The following is a 23,160-nucleotide window of genomic DNA, read 5'->3' as shown; positions in this document are numbered from 1 at the left end:
ATCCTTCCTGAATGCTTCTGAATGCTTTCTGCTGGTCTGCCAACTCACTGGACCTTAATGTTCCTGAACTCAGAAGGTTCTTGGCAGGAGGCTCCACTCTCTCTCATTTAAGACACATTCGCATTCAACACCATCCCTGGGCCTGGGTGCCCTCATCTGGCTCAGCACACAGGGTTCCCCCCTGAGAGATCTATGACACTCCCAGCCTCTGTAGGATTAGGAAGAAAATGCACAAGTGTTTAAGGAAGAGGCTACCTCTTGCCAAAGCAGTTCTATAGGGCAGAAAGGTGATGAGGAGAGCAAAGGGAATACCTGGCCTCAAAGGCAAGGACAAGTGTGGGAAGGGTGTGGGGGTGCCACACACAGTAGTGAGACTCTCCTGGCTGCTGGGAGGGCTGTCCGGGAGGACTTAGGTAAATCGGGTGTGAGAGTTGTTACCCTTTCACTCTGAAGTGGCCCTGTGCCTGTCCAGGGTGCCACTTACACTGCCCTCTGCTTGGCCCTGCCCAGGCCCTGCTCTGCCCGGCCACACAGCCAGGATCCAGGCCACTCAGACACTGAGATTCCAAAGGCAGGAAAGACTGGCTTGAAGAGGGACTGAGGGAATGGGGTCCCTAAACCTCACCCAAGTAGGGAGCATTGTCAATCCCAGTTATCAGGAAGGAACTAGCTCAGTCTATATCAGGGTGATTGTAGAGGGCAGGGGGCAGGGGCCCAGATGCCCCTCAGAAGACTGAGGAAAGGACTAGAGACTGTACTCCAGAACTGCCGACCCTGGAGGGGCTCAGGGTGAGGTGGAGGATACCACTTCAAAAAAGGTGCTGGACTGGCCAGGGAATGGAGCTGGTGCTGGGCGGCTTCCTCATGGCCCAGATGACCTCTGATGGGGTTGGGCTCCTTTCCCTGTTCAAGTCCACTGGAATGGGCCAGCCCCGCTCCTTTGGAAAAGTGGTCTGGGACAGGCACTTGAGTAAAGTCTCTATGGGTTTTACAGATGGGTTACACTGCAGCTCTTTGCCAGTGTGGCTGTCCTGTTGCCAGGCAGCCATGTCTGGGGAGGTCTTTTCTGGGCAGTAGGTGAAACCTTAGCCTGGATGAGGAAGAGCTCTTGATTCTGATCAGGAAAGAATACTTGATCAGGTCAAATAAGTGCCAGCAAGAGAGGAATTCACTACAGCGAGAGTATTGGTGAATGGCAGCAGCCATGCAGGCCATAGAGAGCAAGGAAGAGCAGAGGAGGAGAGGGAAGTCCAGGGAACTCCTGCTCAGCATAGGGCAGATCCCCTGCCAACTCCTAGAGCCAGGGTCACCTGGCATCTGATGCCTGCTTGATCTACATGCCATGGGAATTTTATCCTTATCACCCCAAAAGTTGGAGAAGCCTTGGAGCACTAAACGGAGTGAGATTATGTTTTGGAAACTTCCATTCCCTACTGGTCTGAAACAAAACAGGGAAAGAGAAAAGGACTGTGTTAGGACTAGAAAGTCAAGTGAAATAGCAAAGTGAAAAAGACATGTACCATCAGAGGTGGAGGCCAGCGAGTTCCTGTCTTTATCATGAAAAGGAGTTCAGAGACAAGTGCAATTGGCTTATGGAACAAGAAAATTTATTTGATAAGACAGTACACACTCAAATGGGAGTGCGGGCAACCTCAAAGAAGAGGCACGCTTAAGGTTTACAGTTTGGGGTTTTATAGGGCCTTTTGGGTAGGGGTCAGCATTAGGCACGATGTATACAGTTGATTAATATTCTCTTTGAAGTTTTGTCATAAGAATAAGGTTATTCAGGTGACTGTTGATCCACATCTCATCACTCTTTATCCATATAGGTTTATTAGACTCCAGAGGTCAATCTCTCCTCCTGGTTAGAAAATTACTTAACTGATTAAGGGGCTGGCAGAACAGATAGAAAAAACGAGACACATATATATGCTGCCTACAAGAGACTCATTTCAGACCCAAAAACATGCACAGACTAAAAGTGAAGGGATAGAAAAAGATATTCCATGCAAATAATAGGGAGAAGAAAGCAGGAGTAGCAGTACTTATATCAGACAAAATAGATTTCAAAACAAAGAAAGTAACAAAAGACAAAGAAGGACATTACAAAATTATAAAGGGTTCGGTCCAACAAGAGGATGAAACCATTATAAATATCTATGCACCCAATATAGGAGGACCTAAACATGTGAAACAAATACTAGCACAGTAATCAGACAACACAAAGAAATAAAAGGCATCCAGATTGGTAAGGAAGAAGTTAAATTGTCACTGTTTGCAGATGAAATGATATTATACACAGAAAACCCTAAAGACTCCACCAAAAACTATTAGAACTAATAACTGAATTCAGCAATGTTACGGGATACAAAATTAATATACAGAAATCTGTTGCATTCCTATATACTAACAATGAATTAGCAGAAAGAGAAATCAGGAAAACAACTCCATTTACAGTTGCATCAAACAGAATAAAATACCTAGGAATAAACCTAACTGAGAAGGTGAAAGAGTAACTCTGAAAACTACAAGACACTTGAGAGAAATTAAAGAAGACCACCAATAAATGGAAATCTATCCCATGCTCATGGAGAGGAAGAATCGATATTGTCAAAATGGCCATCCTGCCTAAAGCAATCTACAGATTCAGTGCAATCCCTATCAAAATACCAACAGCATTCTTCAATGAACTATAACAAATTGGTCTAAAATTCATATGGAAATCACAAAAAAACCTGAATAGCCAAAGCAATTCTGAGAAGAAAGAACAAAGGGGGATTATGCTCACTGACTTCAAGCTCTACTACAAAGCCACAGTGATCAGAACAATTTGGTATTGGCACAAGAATAAAACAATAGATCAATGGAACAGACTGGAAAGCCTAGATGTAAACCCAAGCATATACGGTCAATTAATATATGATAAAGTAGCTGTGGACATACCAAATCACAGCATCTTCAACAACTGGTGCTGGCAAAACTGGACAGCTACATGCAAGAGAATTAAACTGGATTATTGTTTAACCCCATACACAAAAGTAAACTTGAAATGGATGGAAGACCTGAATGTAAATCATGAAACCATAAAACTCTTAGAAGACAACAGAGGCAAAAATCTCCTGAATATAAACATGAGCAACTTCTTCCTGAATTCATCTCCTCAAGAAAGGGAAACAAAAGCAAAAATGAACACATGGGACTATATCAAACTAAAAAGCTTCTGTACGGCAAAGGACACCATCAACAGAACAAAAAGGTATTCTACAGTATGGGAGAAAATATTTGTAAATGAAGTATCCAACAAGGGGTTAACATCCAAAATATATAAAGAACTCACATGCCTCAACACCCAAAAAGCAAATAACCCAATTAAAAAATGGGTGGAGGATATGAACAGATAATTCTCCAAACAAGAAATTCAGATGACCAACAGACACATGAAAAGATGCTCCACATCACTAATCATCAGGGAAATGCAAATTAAAACCACAATGAGATATCACCTCACACCAGTTAGGATGGCCAGCATCAAAAAGACTAAGAACAACAAATGCTGGCGAGGATGTGGAGAAAGGGAAACCCTCCTACACTGCTGGTGGGAATGTAAGCTAATTCAACCATTGTGGAAAGCAATATGGAGGATCCTCAAAAAACTAAAATTAAGAAATACCATTTGACCCAGGAATCCCACTCCTTGGAATTTACCCAAAGAATACAAGTTCTCAGATTCAAACAGACATGCACCCCTATGTTTACTGCAGCACTATTTACAATAGCCAAGATACGGAAGCAACCTGTGTCCATTAGTAGATGAATGGATAAAGAAGTCGTACATATACACAATAGAATACTATTCAGCCATGAGAAAGAAACAAATGCTACCATTTGCAACAACATGGATGGAGCTGGAGGGTATTATGCTCAGTGAAATAAGCCAGGCGGAGAAAGAGAAGTGCCAAATGATTTCCCTCATTTGTGGAGTGTAACAACGAAGCAAAACTGAAGGAACAAAACAGCAGCAGACTCACAGACTCCAAGAAGGGACTAGCGGTTACCAAAGGGGAAGGGTGTGGGAGGGCGGGTGGGGAGGGAGGGAGAAGGGGATTGAGGGGTATTATGTTTAGTACACATGGTGTGGGGGGTCACGGGGAAGACAGTGTAGCACAGAGAAGGCAAATAGTGCATCTGTGGCATCTTACTACACTGATGGACAGTGACTGCATCGGGGTATGTATGGGGACTTGACAAATGGGTAAATGTAGTAACCACATTGTTTTTTCATGTGAAACCTTCATAAGAGTATATATTAATAATGCCTTAATTTAAAAATTGTATATCAATGATACTTTAATTTAAAAAAAAAGAATAAACTGTGACTTTCTCTCAAGTTGAGTAGATTTTACAATGGCATGACCTTTGTCCCATTTCCCTGCTCTATCTCAGTTCCATCATGCTGGGCCCTGGAGGTGGAGCCCTGGTGGCACCTTCAGCAGCATCAAAGGGTTAAGTCCTTTCAGGAAGCACGAGCACAGAGATCTAACCAGTACACAGGTCCCTAACACTCTAGAAGGATGTCTGCAGCTGGGCCCCAAACTCTTGAACACCTTTCCCCAAGGGGCTTGTGGGTAAAATTGCAGTATTTCCAGAATCTCTCACCTGGCCTTAGTGCATCTCCATATCAATAGGTGTTTCCAAGGGGTGGAGAAAAGTAGTTCATCTCCATATCAATACGTAATTACAAGGGCGGGCAGAGAGCTTATCTGCACGAGAGGTTGGGTGGGGTCCCTTCTTAGGCAGCCAGATCTCAAGAGAGCAGAAGTGGATGACTGCTTGTAAACAATAAATGGGTCTCTTCCACTTTATTTCTCCAATTGACTGATATCGGTTTCAAAGGTATTTTGCCCCAGGATTTTCCCCCAGGAGTTACATCGGGCAGGACCTCTGACCCAAAATCTGTCTTCATGGGTGTGACACAGGCGGGCTGCCCCTAGAGATGGTGGGGAGATGCCCAGAACCCTTACTGTGGATGGTGGGGAGGCCCCAGTGGCTGTAGCAGTAGAGGGTGCAGTTTCACCCAGGAGCCCTCTATCTGTGGGGCTTCCAACTGGGGAGCCCCTAGTGGAGAATTGGTCTAGGGTAAAGCACCGACTAGAGGGGTGGGGCCTTCTCCAGAATCACGGAAGTGTGGAAACATCAGAAGCTGTGGAATTAGCCCTCCATGAGATAGAGGACTGCTCAGAGGCCCTGAGTGGCCATGTAGCAGCTGGGATTGTGGGATGTCTTTTTCTCAAGATAGTGGGAAGGGTTATCAAGAAAAGAGAGAGACTTCAGCAGGAGAGAGACACTCAGCATCACTGGGAGGAGCTGGACAATAACCTATGGGATGCCCTTGGGAAAGAGACAGTTATTGAGAACACAGTTTGTACTCCTGGAAGATAGTTAGCAGCTAGGGAGGAAGCAGCAGGAGAATCGATGTTACTGGAAGCTATGGGGGAAGGGGAGGAAAGAGAGATGCCTTCAGCCCCAGAGATGGTGGAGGAGATGTTGGGAGAGGATGAGGGGGTTGGGTGGAGGGCCAATCTGTTGCCAAGGCCACCGCCTGAGGCACCAGCTTCTCCCATATTAAAGGCCCGCCCAGTTGTAATTAAGAAAATAAAAATGCAACAACCTCAGGCTCCTTAGGTAGGAGCCACCCCCTCCCCAGGTTGTGGAGCTCTCAGTGCTCTGCCCCTATACCCAGGATGAGCTGGTAGACATGAACATCTGGTTTCAGCAGAAACCAACAGAACCTCTGCCTACATGGCTTTTGTATCTCTGGGATATGGGGGTAGGAAACATTGTTATGTTCTGAAATGGGTAGAATGGCTTCCCTGATGACTCACCCTTCCCTGCAGCAGCAGTTGCAAAGTGCCCATCACACCTCAGGGTATCCAGCACTTCTGCAATGGCTGACAGCAGCCATCAGAGAAGTTTAGTCTAATCAGGGTGATTTACCATACTTACCCACTAGCTGGAAAATATAGGCAGAGCTCCTGCAGCTGTTATGGGAGCTGGGCATGAAAAATACCTATAATATGGACCACCAGAGCCCTGATGAGGAGTTCACCATAAGAATGAGAAATCCGGTGCTCCATACAGCTCCCCCATCTCTCTCTGGGTCCCTAGTGACTATTTTTGCCCCCACATAGGGTAACCCATTAGTGAGGTTCCTTGTACCTTAGCATATCTAGGGGAGGTTGAAACAGTAAGAGCATGGAAGGAAGTATGGGCTATGGCTGAAAGGAAAGGTGCAAAGGTCCCAGTGAAGGTCTTGACCCAGATGTGGGGTGATTTTATAAAGGCTGGGGTAGTGAAAGAAAAACTTGATGCGCAGCCCAATAGGATCTTGTTAGAACTGTGACACCAATTAAAGCCAGAGCAGCAGTTCTAGCCGCTGAGGTCCAGGACACAGAAGCCAGAGGCAAAGCCCCATGTCCGGCCTGTGTCCCTGCAAAACTTCCTGGGGGACAGTACTCAGGATCTGTCTGGGCCCTCAACCCCACAGGAGGATGATTGGATGTCGCAGTTTGACTGGGTGGTGGTCAAAGCCCCCACCTTGGGGGACGTGGTGGGGACTGGAGGCCACATGCCAAGTTACCAATTAATTGGTCCCCCATGAATGTACGTGTCTTGGCACTGGTGGACATAGGAACTGATTGTTTTCTGATTTATGGCAACCCTGAGCATTTTCCTGGGATACCCTGCTGTGATAGATGGCTATGGGGGTAAGACAATGAGAGTGAAGAAAGTCCAAGTCCCACTGGGGATATGGTGTTTACCCCCAAAGGAGTATACTGTGTCCATTTCTCTCATTCCTGAATATATTTTGGGGGTAGATATCCTGCAAGGCCTGTGGCTACAGACCACAGCAGGTGAGTTCAGACTGAGGGTATGTGTGGTAAAGGCAGTTCTGAGGGGACATGCTAACATGCACCTATAGATCTGCCTGTACTTCAGCGGGTGACAAATACTAAGCAGTATAAATTGCCTGGGGGACACAAGGAAATTGGAGAAACTCTACAGGAGTTGGAGAAGGTGGGCATCATAAAGCCCACTCATAGTTCCTTTAATTCCCCTGTGTGGCCAGTGAAAAAGCTGGATGGCTCCTGGCATATGACCATGTATTACAGGGAATTAAATAAAGTCAAACCGCCTTTACATGCTGCTGTCCCCTCTATAGCAGCCCTGATGGACACCATCAGTCATGAACTAGGGATGTATCATTATGTTGTGGACCTTTGTCGCGACCCTTCAGGGACCGAAGCAACACGCCCAAGGTCTTGATTCTTCTCTAGGCTTTATTGTCTAATCTCTCACGGTGGTTACAGCAGTTGTCGGGAAGCTCTTCTCCTCCTGGCGGGCTCCCTTATATTCAGTCACCCAACCAACCCGGGACAGTATCATGCGTGACCTTTAAGTGGATAGGTGTCACGCGCCACTCTAAGCGGGCAGCACGAGCTGTGCACGGGTACGGAAGTCTGCTGGGCCAATCCCCAACAGGGAAGAGGGGAAAGGGTGGTGAGCAGGAAGCAGGCACCATCTTTAGGGTGTTGTCCAGCTAGATTGGGGCTCAGCCTCGGCCGTAGGCTGGGCCCCCACAGACCTTGACAATGCTTTCTTCTCTATTGGCATAGCACAGGAAAGTCAGAAATAGTTTGCCTTCACATGGGAAGGCCAGCAGTGGACATTCACTGTCCTTCACAGGGATACCTCCACAGTCCCACCATCTGTCATAGACTTGTCGCCCAGGATTTGGCCTCATGGAAGAAACTGCAAATGGTGCAGCTGTATCACTACATTGATGATATTGAGACTGGGACCACGGATGTAGTCAAAGTAGGGTGAGGGCCTCTGGAGGGAGCAGGGTGGGATATTTGCAGTCAGAGCAATCTAACTACATGCAAGGAAACCCCCCTGCTAAAACTATGTTAAACATTGAGCTGTAGAATCATTCTTCAGTGAAATCAATTAATGTTCCCCAGATAGAGTAGCATATGGTTTATTATGCTAACCATTTATAATCATGTGTAAGGTTCTCTTTAGCATGCTAAAAGGCCCAGGCCTATGTGCTGTCTTTCCTCCTTCAGATCTGATGAAGTGATTTTGAAAACTGGGCAACTAATTTAGCAAGTAAGCCCAGGCATAAACAACACAGTAAAAGACAGGAAGGATTCTACCTTAAAGATAAGATTGCATTTTAATACTCAAGAAGTTAAGACGTTAAAAATTCTTCACTTACTCTTTAGCAAACAATGCCTCAGCCCACCTTTGGGGCTGAGCAGGTGGCCTTGTTTCATATGCCCCCAGACCAAGATGCTGGTATCTCAGAAAGAAATCAGAGGAAGTTGCTTGTGTTAACTCTAAATATTCAGAAACCACTTAACAAGTCCACACCCCTAAGTTTTTTTCATGTTCTCGAAAAATCCTCAACTGTCTATAAAATCCCCTAGACAACGCACCACTACGGACTCTCTTGTCCCCTCCTGGTGTGAACAAGAGCTCTGTCCTTTCACTGTATGTCTAAATAAAAACCTGTACCTTGCTCTCCTACCTTGACTGTTTGGGAAGCTCATTCTTTGGCTCTGCAAACAAGAACCCCGGCATGAATATTACACTCACATCCGATTCTCTTGCAGATTAAGAAGGGGGCAGTTCCTGGACTGCTGTAACATCTACAGAAGAAAGGTAGGCTGTGAACAGCACCAAGGTTCAGGGACCTAGTTTGTCTGTAAGTTCTTGGGGGTTGTCTGGTCAGGGAAAACTAAAGTTATCCTAGAAGCAGTCATAGACAAGGTCCAGACTTTCCTTACCCCTACCACTGTGGCAGTATTACAAGAGTTTTTGGGTCTTTTGGGCTACTGGAGAGTGTTCATCCCACACTTGGCACAAGTTCTGAAGCCATTATATTGGTTGGTATGAAAGGGCATCAGGTGAGACTGGGATGAAACACGTGCAGCTGCTTTTACTGCTGCTGAGCAAGGAGTCAGGGCTGTACAGGCCTTGAGTGTAATGGCCTCATCAAGGCCCTGTGAGCCAGACATTCATATAACTAAAGATGGTTATGGAGGGGGCCTTTGGCAGCAGCTTGAATGGACATGCCAACCTTTTGGATTCTGGTCACAACTATGGAAAAGAGCAGAGGTCCGGGTACAACTTGATAGAGAATCAACTGGCTGCTGTGTGCCGTGCCTTACTGCCTATGGAGCCCATCACTGGAACAGCTCTGATCGAGGTAATAACCACCTGTCCCATCACAGGTGGGTGCAAGACTGGACAGTGCTATGGCGTTTGAATGAGAAGCCCCAAAAAGGAGCCCTGAGCCCTGTGGATATGCTACACACATTGCTGCCTCTCCTATACAACTGTATGTGCAAACCAAAGAGGAGTTATTAAAGCCAGGATATGGCCAGAGAGCAACATCCTGCTGCCAGCCCCAACTGCATTAAACCCTGGAGACACTATTGAACTGATGTGGCCCTGGACATTTCGACACATGAATCAGCAATGGCTGGCCCTTCTGGCACCTTGGGGAAAAGGCCTGGAAGCTGGCCTTGTAACTCCCACAGAGAGTGGGGTGAAAGTCCAGTATACTAGACCAGGATGAGATCCCATTCCTGCCACTGTCCAGTCACAGGACCACTCTCTTGTATGTATCCTACCTGATGGACAAGATTTGCCTATGCTGCTGTCATTAAAACATGTATCCTATCGCCCATAAGGTTATTTTCTTCTACAGTCACTGCAACCTGGATGTGCACACTGGCTGTCCCTGCTGCATGGTGATTGCTCTGAACTGCCTACCTGTTCAGCTACTGTGGAATGGGCAAGCTATGAACTTAATCTGCATAGGACTTTCAACCTAGCTGAATCCTCTGGCTTGAGGATTATCATGATTTTATTGCTGTTGCTATTGTATGTTATTAGTCTGGATACTATGCTCCAGTTTTCTCACACAGGGGCCATTATGGAAGATTGGGAATGAGTAGATTGTGAGGTGAGATTTCTGGAAGGGTGGGCTGTGGGTAAAATTGTAGTATTTCCAGAATCTCTCATCTGGCTTTAGTGTATCTCCTTATCAACAGGTGTTTCCAAAGGGTGGAGAGAAGTAGTCCATTTCCATATCAATAGGTACAAAGGCAAGCGAGGGCATATCTGGACTGGAGAGGTTGGGTGGGGTCCCTTCTTCTGCAGCTGGGTTGCAAGAGACACAGGAGAGCAGAAGTGGACAACTGCTTGTAAACAATAAATGGATCTCTCTCACTTTACCTCCCCCTTTGACTAATTTCACTTTCAAAGGTATTTTTTGCCCCGGGATTTTCTCCCCAGAGTTACAGGGCTACAGAAAAGCTCGATAATGATTGAGTGTTGGGAGAAGAGAACTGATCGAAATCCAGGAACTCCAGGTTCAGCCTGAAACTGTTGCTTCATTTTAATGAAGCAACAGGTATGTGTCTGAGTGTCTGAACTCTAGAGTCCCTGAGGGGCTTGACTGGGAGCCCTGGAGGGCAGGGATTGAGTCTCCTAAGTTTTATTTTTCCAGCACCTGGCAGTGCCTAGCATTAACAGAGATGCAGCAATGTTGAGGTGGTGACACTGTGACATTCTGCTTCTTTCTCCATTTTCCCCTGTATTTCTACATTGTCTGACAACAGGAGAGGCCCAAAACTGCCACCTCCACCTCCCTGTGTTTACAGTGAGGGAGAAGAATCAAGATGACTAGTGAGTCCTCTCAGTTCCAACTCTTGGGGCCTAAGAATCTATATGTTGTCATCCAAATGGTGAGACTATAGGAAGTCGAGCCTCAGGAAGCACTGGATTATTCAAGGGTGTGGGGGCCCGGCCTACGGCCAAGGCTGAACCCCACTCTAGCTGGACAACACCCTAAAGATGGCGCCTGCTTCCTGCTCACCACCCTTTCCCCTCTTCCCTGTTGGGGATTGGCCCAGCAGACTTCCGTACCCGTGCACAGCTCATGCTGCCCGCTTAGAGTGGTGCGTGACACCTATCCGCTTAAAGGTCACGCATGATACTGTCCCGGATTGGTTGGGTGACTGAATATGAGGGAGCCCGCCGGGAGGGAGAGGAGCTTCCCGACAACTGCTGTAACCGCCATGAAAGATTAGACAATAAAGCCTAGAGAAGAATCAAGACCTTGGGCGTGTTGCCTCGGCCCCTGAAGGGTCGCGACAAGTGGTGCCGAAACCCGGGACTAAACCTCGTCGCGACCTGATCCGCTGACCCTGGTGCCTGAACCGAGGAGGGTGAGTGGATCGGCGAGTAAACTGAAAGTATACTTGGCAGGGCAGACAGCAGGCAGTTGCCGTGGGTGTTTATGTGTAGTGTGTGTGTCCTGTTAGTGTTTGTGACATTGTTTATTATAATATATGGAAAGAGGAGGCGCCAGTGAAGGTTCGCAGAGCGGCGACGAAATCAAAAGGTTCGCAGAGTGGCGACGAAATCAAAAGGTTCGCGGAATTAGCGACGTAGTCCATCTAAATCAAAAACTAGGATACCTTCCCCTTTAGAGAGAGGATGGGGACGGAGGCCTCTAGGGTTAGGGCCGAGGACAGAAGCCAAGCTGCCGAGAGGCCATCCAAGAGGGGGAGGAAATATTAGAGGAAGTACGAGAAGAGCGTGCCTCCGCAAAGGCATCGGAAGGGGGATCTGAACAGGGACTGCCATATGACGAGGATGAAGATGGGGAACTTTCGGGGGACGAGCTAGAGAACAGGTTTAATAGCAGAGTTAAACTAACCACAGAGACTCTTTACAGTGAGCAGTCTAATGCCATAATGAAAAAACAGGGGTACGCGGGCACTAGAGGACTAGGGAAGGATCTCCAAGGGACAGAACAACCAATCCTTTTAGCAGGGAGACCGCCCAAAGGGCCCGGAGGACCAGGATTGGGTTTTTCTTTGGGGCCAGAGGGAAAACAGCCTATAGAAATAACATGGCAGTCAAAAAGGCCCGTGTGGGTACCTCAGTGGCCCCTCACCAAAGAAAAGAAGGAAGCAGCCCACACTTTAGTACAAGAACAGATAGCAGCTGGTCACCTCCAGCCCTCTACCTCGCCATGGAACACACCTATTTTTGTAATTAGGAAAAAGTCTGGCAAGTGGAGATTATCAAAGACTGTTTCTTCTCCATCCCGCTTCACCCCAGAGACTGTCAAAGGTTTATTGCCACAGGGCATGGCTAATAGCCCCACCATGTGTATGTAAAGAAGGCCTTACAAACTGTCAGGAAACAGTTTCCCCTGATAATCATCTATCATTATATGGATGACATCCTTCTGTGTCATGAGAGCAGCAGGGAGCTAGAGACAACCCTCAGGGTCAGGGTATGGTGGAACGCACCCACCTCACCCTCAAGAATGCCTTATATAAACAAAAACGGGGAATAGGAGAAGATTTTAGAACACTGGACAAAAATGGCCGCAGTGCAGCAGAGAGGCACAGCCAACAATCCAATCCAAAACACATGCCTAAAGTTTTGTGGAAGGATGTGTTGGAAGGAACATGGAAAGGCCCGGACCCAGTGATAATCTGGACCCGAGGCTTGGTTTGTGTTTTTCCACAGGACCAGCAGAACCCCGTTTGGGTGCCTGAACGTCTGATACGCAGAGTGGAAAACCCCGGAGCAGAGGTACAAGATGATCGCACTGCTTCTGCTCCTGCCGTGGATCCTACAGCAGGCGATGGCGGAGCCAAGCTGCAGCTGCAGCCACTGCCGCGCTGACTATCACCATTCCTATGGCAGAGACACTGAATGGTCTGTCCCAGGCCACTGAACCTTCTTCAAGAACAATTGGACCTCTTGGGGGAGGTTTTGTCTGTGGGCTGTGTATATGAGGGTGTATTACTGGTATTCCTTTTCATAATTATTCTAAAGCTGCCAAACTTGTCCAGACAGTTAGGCAAGATGTTAAACGCCACCAAAGCCTGGTCAGGTGTAGGTGTCACAGGTACTGGTATTATTCTAAAGCTGCCAACTTGTCCAGACAGTTAGGCAAGATGTTAAACACCACCAAAGCCTGGTCAGGTGTAGGTGTCATAGGAATATTGTTAATTGTGGGCCTCTCCTGCTTGGGAGGAAAGTCTGTTACAAAAACAGCAATGGGGAGAATGGAAGGACCTGTTGCAGGCCATGGCAGCGCTAGAGGAAGGCATCTCCCCTAGAGTATGGCTTATGCTGGATCAGTAGTCAAGGACAGGTAAGATCGGGAGCTGCGCATATCAACCTAAGACAGGGCGCAGACCTAAGCTGTCTGTTGCCTGAGGATGGGTAAGAATGCCGCAGACTCCGGACGACCTAAGACAGGCATGATCCCGACAGCCCTTTGGTTAAAACAATAAAGGGGGAGATGTGGGGACCCGGCCTACGGCCAAGGCTGAGCCCCACTCTAGCTGGACAACACCCTAAAGATGGCGCCTGCTTCCTGCTCACCACCCTTTCCCCTCTTCCCTGTTGGGGATTGGCCCAGCAGACTTCCGTACCCATGCACAGCTCGTGCTGCCAGCTTAGAGTGGCGCATGACACCTATCCGCTTAAAGGTCACGCATGATACTGTCCCGGATTGGTTGGGTGACTGAATATAAGGGAGCCCGCCGGGAGGGAGAGGAGCTTCCCGACAACTGCTGTAACCGCCACGAGAGATTAGACAATAAAGCCTAGAGAAGAATCAAGACCTTGGGCGTGTTGCCTCGGCCCCTGAAGGGTCGCGACAAAGGGGACTTTCTGTCCAGTACACATCAGGTGTTCAACCTGAAAGGAAAGGAGCGACACACAGCAGCAATTCACTGGAGAAATCCGCTTTATTGGGGAAAGGTGCTGGGTTATATAGGAAGGGGCATAGGGTGATTGTGCTGTTACTTCTATGGGGCTGGTGGCTATTGGCTAGGTGCTGGGAGTGGGAGTGGGGAGAGAGGTGATTGGTCTTTAGGTGGCGCCATCGGGAACCGAGGACCCGGAAGAGAAGCCAGAAGTTCGCCATCTTACTGGTGGGAGCCCTTCATTCCCCCCTTTCTCCTCTATGGGGTTGTGGACGTTGCTTTCTTTCTGACTACTTCCTGCTGAACAGGGGCAGAGAAGGGAGTGAGGGCTTGAGGATTTGGGGGAAAGGGTTGATAGGACTCCCCGCAGTAAGGACGAGTAGATGTGAACTTCTTCAGGTTTGGAAATCAATGAAGGTTCCCTGTAACCACAGGTCGAGGACCTGTTGATTCCAATGGTGCCAAGAGGATATGGGTGTCAGGAGCCAGGCGTCTGCTGCCATTGTTTCCAGGAACAATTTTCAGCGGAGAGAGGGGTCCATCTCAGCGTGTGGTGAGGAGGTTACGTGAGGGTGAGGAATCTTCTGTGGCCAGAAGCTGATAGTTCCTGAGTAAAAGCTGTTTGAAAGTTTGATTAGAGATTTTTCCGACTTGGGATTTGATGAACTTTATTATACAGGGTAAGAAGAGACAGGCGAGAAGAATGATTATTATGGGGCCTGCAATGGGCCAGAGCCAGGTGAGGAAGGGGTTTGTTAGTATTAACGAGAATGGGTTGGAATTGGAAGCAGAGTGGAGACTGGAGGCAAGGTCAGTGAGTTTGGTAATGTTAGTTTCTACAATGCTGTATTCGTTGATGTAATAGCAGCACTCTTCCCAGAGGAAGAAGCAGGTGCCACCCTTCTCGGCTGTAAGCAGATCTAAGGCCCACCAGTTTTGAAGGGTGACCTTAGCTTGCGAAGTGACCTGTCTTTGGAGAGAGGCCAGGGAATCTGCAGTGGATGTCAGGGCTCCCTCAAGTCTGGCGTTGAGAGCTCTAATTGCCCATAGAGAGTGACTCAAGGCTCCCCCAGAAAATCCTGCCTCAATGGCTGAGGTGATCAAAGAGATACCGACCATGATGGGAAGGAAAGCAGCCCTTTTTGTGCACGAGGGCAAGGGAGGTTGGAGCTGAAGAAATTCTGCCATGCTGTAAAGTGTAAGCTGTGGGATTAGGGTAATGAGAATGCAGGGTGTAGCGGAGTTGGGAGGCAGTGAGTTGAAAAGACTGCCATTACACCAAAAGAAGTGTCCCGGTTGCGTAAAAGTCTTAGAGCCGGAGGTAGGGGTGTAGATAGAGAGGCAGTGAAGTGCACTGGAGGGGGGTGGAGTTGGGCCTACACAGTGGTGGATGGTGAGATTATCTGCATATTCTGGTTCCCATAGAGGTATATCTGCCAGGGGGCACAGGGGTTGGCCTTCTGCATGGAAGGAGTAGTTGGAAATATTAAGGGGCACGGCGGCCAGCAGTGGGCGATGTAGTGATGTGCACAAGAAACAATTGGCAGTGTTGAGGGTGTGGTTGAGAAAGATGGTGGTGTCTTGAATGAGCTGTAACCAAGAGTAGGAGGAACAAGAAGATGAAGAGGCGCTGTCAAGAGTTTGGATAATGACTTTTTCGGAATGTCTGATATCTGCTGCAACTTGAGAGATCTGGGAGTGAGAGGGAACATACTCTCGAGAGATATGAAGGGTACCGTAGGGAGTCGAGGACCCCCCCATAGTAAACTGAGGCTGTGACTCCGGTGGCCCATCGAGAGTCCCAGGGATCTGGGATTGATAAGGAGAATGAGCCATTGGGATATTTCATGAAATGGTTGGAGGAGTAATACTGTGGGTACTGGAAGTTACCCATGTAGTGAATGGCGCAAGACCAGTAGGGACATCTCCCGTAAGTGTCTTGCCATCGCCTGCAATAAGCTTGTCTTTGGTCATAGAGGAAGCAGAGGTAGGGAGAATAAAGGTAGCTGCTAGTGAACACTTCGGTGGAGGGAGGAAAGTGGAGGTATAAAGGCTTAGAGTAGCCTTCCAGAGAGCAGTCTGATGTGGCAATGAGGGCAGTAACTTTTGTTTGATGCTGTGTGTAAGTTTGTCTGACTTTGAATCGCCATACAAAGGAGGCTGGCTGGTGGGGAAGACAATAGGAATGAGGAAAAAAAGCGAGAGAGCAGTAAAGGAGGAAAAAGTCATGATTCGGGTATGGATGGCAAAGGGGGTGAACGGGAGATGCAGAGTTTTAAGGGATCAGAGGGATGAGGCATGGTATAGTAGACAGCATCTTGGGCTGTATCCAAAGGACTCTGGATTGTGACTGATGGGCCTTGGGTGTCCAGAGAATGTGGGTACTGGGTATTTGGTTTCAACCTGGAGATATGAATCCAAGGGGTGACAGAGTTATCAGGCAGTGAGAGCTTGGCGGGCGAGGGGGTGCAGAGAATAACTGGGTGTGGACCTTCCCATTTCGGGGTGAGAGAGGGCCGATCCTCTGGCGGCTTATAAAACACTAGTTGGCCGGGCTGTAAGACAGGAGGATTTTGGGAGGTGGATGGATCAGGAATGAGCCAATCCTGATATTTCCACAATTCAGTGCGGAGGAGAGAGAGTAGTGGAAGGGCCATACTGGGAGGAATTGGTCCTTTGTAGGAAGGGAGCCCCAGGGGTAGAATCAGGTGGCTGTACATGATCTCAAAGGGCGATAAGAAGGAAGGTTTCTTTGGGAGGGCCCGAATACGGAGTAGAGCTAAGGGAAGTAAGCGAACCCAGTCAAGGTGTAGTTCTAGAGATAGTTTGGTCAGGATGTCCTCTAGAGTCCTATTGGCTCTTTCTACTTTTCCCGAAGCTTGTGGTCGATAAGGACAATGTAAATGCCAGGGGAGCAAGAGCGACTTGGAGAGGTTCTGGATAATTTGGGGAGTGAACTCAGAGCCGTTATCTGATTGGAGGGAAGTGGGCATCCCGAACCTAGGAAAGATCTGGGTGAGGAGGATAGAGGCAACCGCGGACGCTCGTTTGTTAGTGGTGGGGAAAGCTTCGACCCATCCTGAAAATGTATCTACTAACACGAGTAGGTATCTGGTACGCCGTACAGGGGGCATGTTAGTGAAGTCTATTTGCCAATCTGCGGCGGGGACATTACCCCTTGCTTGATGAGCCGGGAAGGGTCAGGCCTTGAGGGGGTATTAGGGTTAGTGCGTTGGCAGATGGTGCACCTGCAGGTGATTTGGTTAAGTAGGGTTTTGTCTTCAGGAGAGAGAGAAAAAAAAGATTGTAAAAAATGGATCAAGGATTGGGGGCTGAGATGGAACAGATCATGTAAGAGGCGGAAGAGACACTCTTTGTCCTGGGAACAGAGGGTGTCTTGTGATAAGGCTAAAACCGCAAGGGCAGATGGATTGTTGTCTGGTGTGTCTTCTGATAGGGCAACTGACTGGGCTACTGTGTCGGCTTTGTTGTTACCTCTTGCAATGGGGGAGTCATCCTTTTGATGTGATTTGCAGTGGACTATGCCTAGTCGGTGTGGGAGTTGTGAAGCCTCTAGAAGTTTAGTAATTAAGGCTGAATTAGTTATAGAATTTCCTTTTGTGGTGAGGAGGCCTCATTCTTTCCATACTGCCACATGAGACAAGAGAATGTGGAATACGTACTTGGAGTCAGTGTACAATGTGAGAGACGTGTCCCGGGCCAGAGTGCAAGCTCTGGTGGCTGCAATGAGTTCGGCCTGTTGATTGGTTGTACCAGGGGGTAGGGCTCGTGCCTCAATGACATCTTCGAGGGAGACTACTGCGTATCCTGCATAGTGGGTGCCCTCATGTTTAAAGGAGGACCCATCAGTAAACCAGATGAGGTCGGAGTGTGAGAGGGCTCCTTCGGAGATCGTGGAGTGGCACAGAAGGAAGTTGTGATGGGCTTCTAGGCAATCATGCGAGGGAGTATGAGGAGAGTAGGGTAGAGGAAGAAGAGTGGCCAGATTCAGGGGCTGGCAGGGGAGGAAAGAAATGTCTGGATTTTGGAGGAAAGAGGACAGTAAGGTCAGGAGTCTGGAGGGGGGGAGAGTCTGTAAACTTTTGTAGGTTAAGAGATCTTTTAGGTGATGTGGGGACAGAATGGTAAGGGGCGCCCTGAATGTTAGTTTATGAGCTTCCTTCTGCAAGAGCTGTCCAGTGGCTAATGCCCGTAGGCAGGGGGCTTATCCCTGAACTGTGGGGTCTAATTGCTTGGAGAGATAAGCTACTGGGGCAAAGGATGGGCCATAATATTGGCCTAGGACTCCTAGAGCTTGACTGGACCTCTCATGAATGTATAATGAGAAGGGTTTCGACAAATCAGGGAGATGGAGAGCTGGAGCTTCCACAAGGGCTTGACGGAGCTTAATGAAGGAGTGTTGGGGTGAGGAGGATAATGGTTCTTCAGGGGGGCCCTTGCTGAGGTCATATAGGGGTCTTGCTAACAGGGAGAGGTTAGGGATCCACGCTCTAAAATACCCAGCCAGGCCCAGAAAGGAAAGAATTTCTGTCTTGGTTTTGGGAACGGGCAGGTCAGAGAGGAGTCATTTTCTGTCTAAGGTAATGGACTTTCTTTGTTGAGACAGAAGGAATCCAAGGTAAGTGACAGGAGGGAAAGAGATTTGAGCTTTGACAGGGGATATCCGGTAACCTCTGGAAGCTAGAAGGTTAAGTAGAAAGGCAGTGTCAAGTTGAGACTGTTCCCATGAGGGACTGCAGAGTAGAAGAGCATCTACATATTGTAATAAAGTGGACTCAGAGTGATCATGATGAAACTGTTTGAGGTCCTGAGCTAGGACTTGTCCAAAAATATGGGGACTATCTTGGAAGCCTTGTGGCAAAACTGTCCAAGTGAGTTGCTCAGAATATCTCGTGCATGGGTCCGTCCAGGTGAAGGCAAAAAAATCTTGGGAGGAGAGGTCCAGAGGGATAGAAAAAAATGCGTCCTTGAGATCTAGGACTGAGAAGTGGGATGCCGAGGCAGGGATCTCCGATAAAAGGGTGTATGGATTTGGAACCAAGGGATGGATAGGGACAATTGCCATGTTGATGAGGCTAAGGTCTTGGACAAGGCGGAAAGATCTGTTGGTTTTTTTAACAGCTAATATGGGGGTATTAAATGGGGAGTGAGTGGGTATGAGGTAATTTTTGTTTAAGAGATCTTGAATGATGGGTTGGAGGCCTATGAGGGCTGAAGTGGTTAGGGGGTGTTGGGCCTGACAGATATACTGAGAGGGGTCATGTAATTTGATAGAGGCTGGGGGACATAGGGCCACAGAAGGGCTTGTAATGTCCCAAACTTTGGGATTTACAGGGTGTATGAAGGGCAGAACTGGAGCTTTCATTGGGTAGAGGGTGTCGTCAGCTATGAGGGCCATCAGAAAGGGAGTACTGGGGGCTGTGGGAGTGGATATAGTTATGGACACATGGAGGAGAGAAAGGATGTCCCGTCCTAGTAAAGGGATGGGACACTGGGGCATAACCAGGAAGGAGTGGGAGAAAGGTATGGGATTGTCTTGGATTGTGCATAAAAAGAGGGGGGGTTTTAATGGGAAAATCTGTTTACCTCTTACCCCGACTATAGGAGTAATGGCTGGCGTGGTAGGGCCCCAGTATTCTCGCAAGACTGAGAAGGTGGCTCCTGTATCTAGGAGGAAGGAGATGGGGCGACCGTCTACTGTTAAAGTAACCCTGGGCTCCTGTTTGGTGATGGAAATGGTTGGGCAAGAAGCTCCCGGGCCCCGTCAATCTTCTTCTGCCAGCCCCACTACGGCGGGCTTAGGATGGGGGTTGTTTGTCCAGCCTCCCCTTCAGGTGGTTGGGCAATCAAACCCCCAGTGGCCCATTTTGTGGCATCTGGGGCATGGGGTGGTAGGAGATCTGGGGGAGGGGCACGCCCTTGACCAATGTCCCTCTTTTCCGCACTTGAAACAAGCTCCTGGGGGGGGGGGGCTTGTTTGTAGAGGGGTGCCCAGGTTGTGGTTTTATCAGCTGGGCCAACATTTGGAAATTGGCCTGATCAGCCTTTTGTTTACAGTGTTCTTTCTCCTCCTCCCGGTTATGGAAGACTTTAAAGGCCACTGTTAGGATCTCAGTCTGTGGGGTAGCAGGGCCCTGTTCTAACTTTTTGAGTTTAGCTTTAATGTCGGGGTAGCTTTGAGCTAGGAAGTATGTCATAAGGACATGTCTTCCATCAGGCGTTTCTGGGTCCAGGCTGGTATACTGTAATAGGGCTTGAGTGAGTCTGCCTAAGAACTCGGAGGCGGTTTCATCTCTCTTTTGAATTATGTCTTGGAGCTTTTGAAAACTGACTACTTTACAAGCTGCCTTTTTCAGACCTGCTATTAAGCAGGAGGCAAAAATATCTCAAGAGCGGAGACCCACAGCAGTGTTATAATCCCAGTGTGGGTCTTGTTCGGGGACAGCAGTGGGGCCAGGGGGATAGGTGGGGTCAGTCCTGTGGGTTTCGGTAGCGTGCATTTGGGCAAAGTCCCAAACTCGTCTACGCTCTTCAGGGAGGAGAGTATTGGCCAGGTGCATGAAAATGTCATGATGTGTGAGGCTGTAAGACTGGAGGGTCCATTGAAACTCCTTGATGTATGTCCTGGGATCAGTGGAAAAAGAACCTAGGCGTTTCTCTAGTTGGGCTAAATCTCCTAAGGAGAAAGGGACGTGAATGCGCACAATGCCTTTGGATCCTGCTACCTCCCGGAGGGGGGGCGGTAATTTTGGGAGGCCCTCGGGACGAGTCTGAGGGGGACTGAAGGGTTCTGGCTCAGTCTGTGGGGGGGAAACAGGTGATGGGGCCAAAGACGCGATAATTTTGGGAGGCCCTGGGGACCGAGTCTGAGGGGGTAAAGACAGAGGAGCTCCTGGAACTTAGAGGGGGGCTGAAAGGCTCAGGCTCGATCTGCGGGAGGGGGGTAGGTGAGGGGGACGGAGGAGGAGGGGGTGGGGGGGGGGAGGAGAGGGTGGGGGAGGGAGGAGAGGAGGGGGAAAGGAGAGGAAGGGAGGCTTCTGCGGGGGTGGAGGCAGCAGTGGCGGTGGTGGTAGAGGAAGGGGGAGGGGCTGTTGTAGGAGAAGAGGGGGAAGGGAGAGGACGGGAGGCTTCTGCGGGGGTGGAGGCAGCGGGGGTGGAGGGTGGAGGGGTTGTAGGAGGGGGAGGGGCCGAAGGGGGAAGCCTGTATGGTGGAGGCTCATCAGCCGGGTCAAAGGTAATTGAAGAGGGACTGGGAGTGTGGGGAGGGGAGAGAGACGGCTTGCAGGCTAGGAGAACTTGGGGCGGGGAGCAGGTGGTGCAGAGGCTGGGATTTTGAGCTAGGAGGCGAAAAGCTTCAATATAGGGAATCTCCTTCCATTTTTTCAGGCGCTGGCAGTAGTTAAAAAGATCGCGAGTGATGTTAGGATCAAGAGTTCCCTGTGCAGGCCATTGGTTGTTATCGTCTAGGGGGTATGTCGGCCAATCTTGGGAGCAGTATTTACGGACAAGTTTTGGTTTTATATCATGCGTCAGGGAGAGGATAGCCAGATGCTTAAGCAGGCATTCAAGAGGTGAACTTTCAGGGAGGGATGAGGAGGCTCCCATGGCTAAAGGACAGAGAAGGAGACAAACAGGGGAAGACGAACGGAGATCCTCGGACTGGAAGCAGACCGCAAGGAGACAAAGGGCGTCCCCAATGATCGTTGGTGGTCTGCAGAAACTCGTATACGAGTTGGAATTTCTTAGGAAGTGTGGGTCATCACCCAGGCTTCTCTAAGAAGGCAGAGTGCCAGAGTCACTAGGTACCTAGCACTAGGAATTTTCGGCAGACAGAACGGATTTCGGCGGATGGAACAAAAGGAGGAGGGGGGAAAAAGGGAGCATTCTCATCCGCAAAGGAGTCACCTCATTTATGGCTGTTGGAGGAGGGGCCTGAGGGTCCGCCACAGCCGTGAAGACCTGAGGTGGGGATTTATGGCTGTTGGAGGGGGGCCTGAGGGTCCACCGCAGCCGTGAAGGCCTGAAGCGGGGAGAGTTCCCTCCTCGTCCCCGAGCGTCAGGGCCTTGCCGGTCGATCACAGTCAATGGCACTGCGATAGCTCGGAGAAGAGTGGCCCACTCTGGGGGAAAACTAACCTAAAGGCCAGAGAGGAGTGGTGAGGGTGAGGAGCCAGCGCCGGAAAAAGAGGACGAGGGCAAGCTGCTGCTTGTGTTGGGGGGAAGACGGGGCCCAGTTGGGGTGTCCCATCTCCCGGGTTTCGGCAGCAATTCACCGGAGAAATCCGCTTTATTGGGGAAAGGTGCTGGGTTATATAGGAAGGGGCATGGGGTGATTGTGGTGTTACTTCTATGGGGCTGGTGGCTATTGGCTAGGTACTGGGATTGGGAGGGGGAGAGAAGTGATTGGTCTTTAGGTGGCGCCGTCGGGAACCGAGGACCCAGAAGAGAAGCCGGAAGTTCGCCATCTTACTGATGGGGGCCCTTCACAACCCACCTTAGCAGAAACGGAATAAATCTGGAACAGCAAGGGACTGTCAGCATCTCCACAGAGACCCTAGGGGAGGCGCTGGTGATCAGGACGTGGGGGCAGCTGAGGCACAGACAGAGGCCAGGGAAGGGATAAGAAACTGAAGGAGGGGACAAGTCTGAAGTGGGCTGGACCTGGTCCATGAGAAGCTCTTGCTGAGGCAGTTATTTTTAACCCTGTGGACATTATGGACCCCTTTGAGAAACTAAGGAGGCTCTGAGCCCCATAAAAATGACCAAACATTACAGACAGGATTTTGTATATACTTTTCAGGGAGCCCATCAAAAGCCAGGAGTCCGGATCAAGAGTCCCTCTAATAAGGGTTTACTGAATTACTAGCCCTGTGACTCAGGCAAGTCGTTCAGCCTTCCTATGCCTCAGTTTCCTTACCTACAAAAGTGCCCACCTCCTTGAGTTGTTATAAGGATTAAGTGAGGTGATCCATGCAAAGCACCATGACCACCTTGTGGTCATGCTTGCCAAACAGTGAGCAGTCAATGTTCATACAGCCCAGACAGGAGTACTGCCATTTTGAATAAGCCCACCCACCACCATCTCAGAGAGACCTAGGTTTCATTTTACTTAGGCTACCAGCATTTTCCAGAGGACAGGTCAGCAAGCCACAAGCCCACCTTTTCCCTGGCCCATCCCCTTAAAAGCCCACCAAAAAAAAACAGCCATAAAAAGCCTCTTAGCCTGTAAGAGATGCCTTCTTTGTTCTGCTAGCCAGAACAGAGGGGACCCTCTCAGGTTTAGCAATAAACCTGCTTAGACTCTTGTGTTTGCATCCCTTCTTTTTCT

The sequence above is a fragment of the Manis javanica genome, chromosome 10, assembly GCF_040802235.1.
Source record: "Manis javanica isolate MJ-LG chromosome 10, MJ_LKY, whole genome shotgun sequence".
In the NCBI taxonomy this organism is placed as follows: Eukaryota; Metazoa; Chordata; class Mammalia; order Pholidota; family Manidae; genus Manis; species Manis javanica.
Note: the sequence above shows the minus strand (reverse complement) of the source record.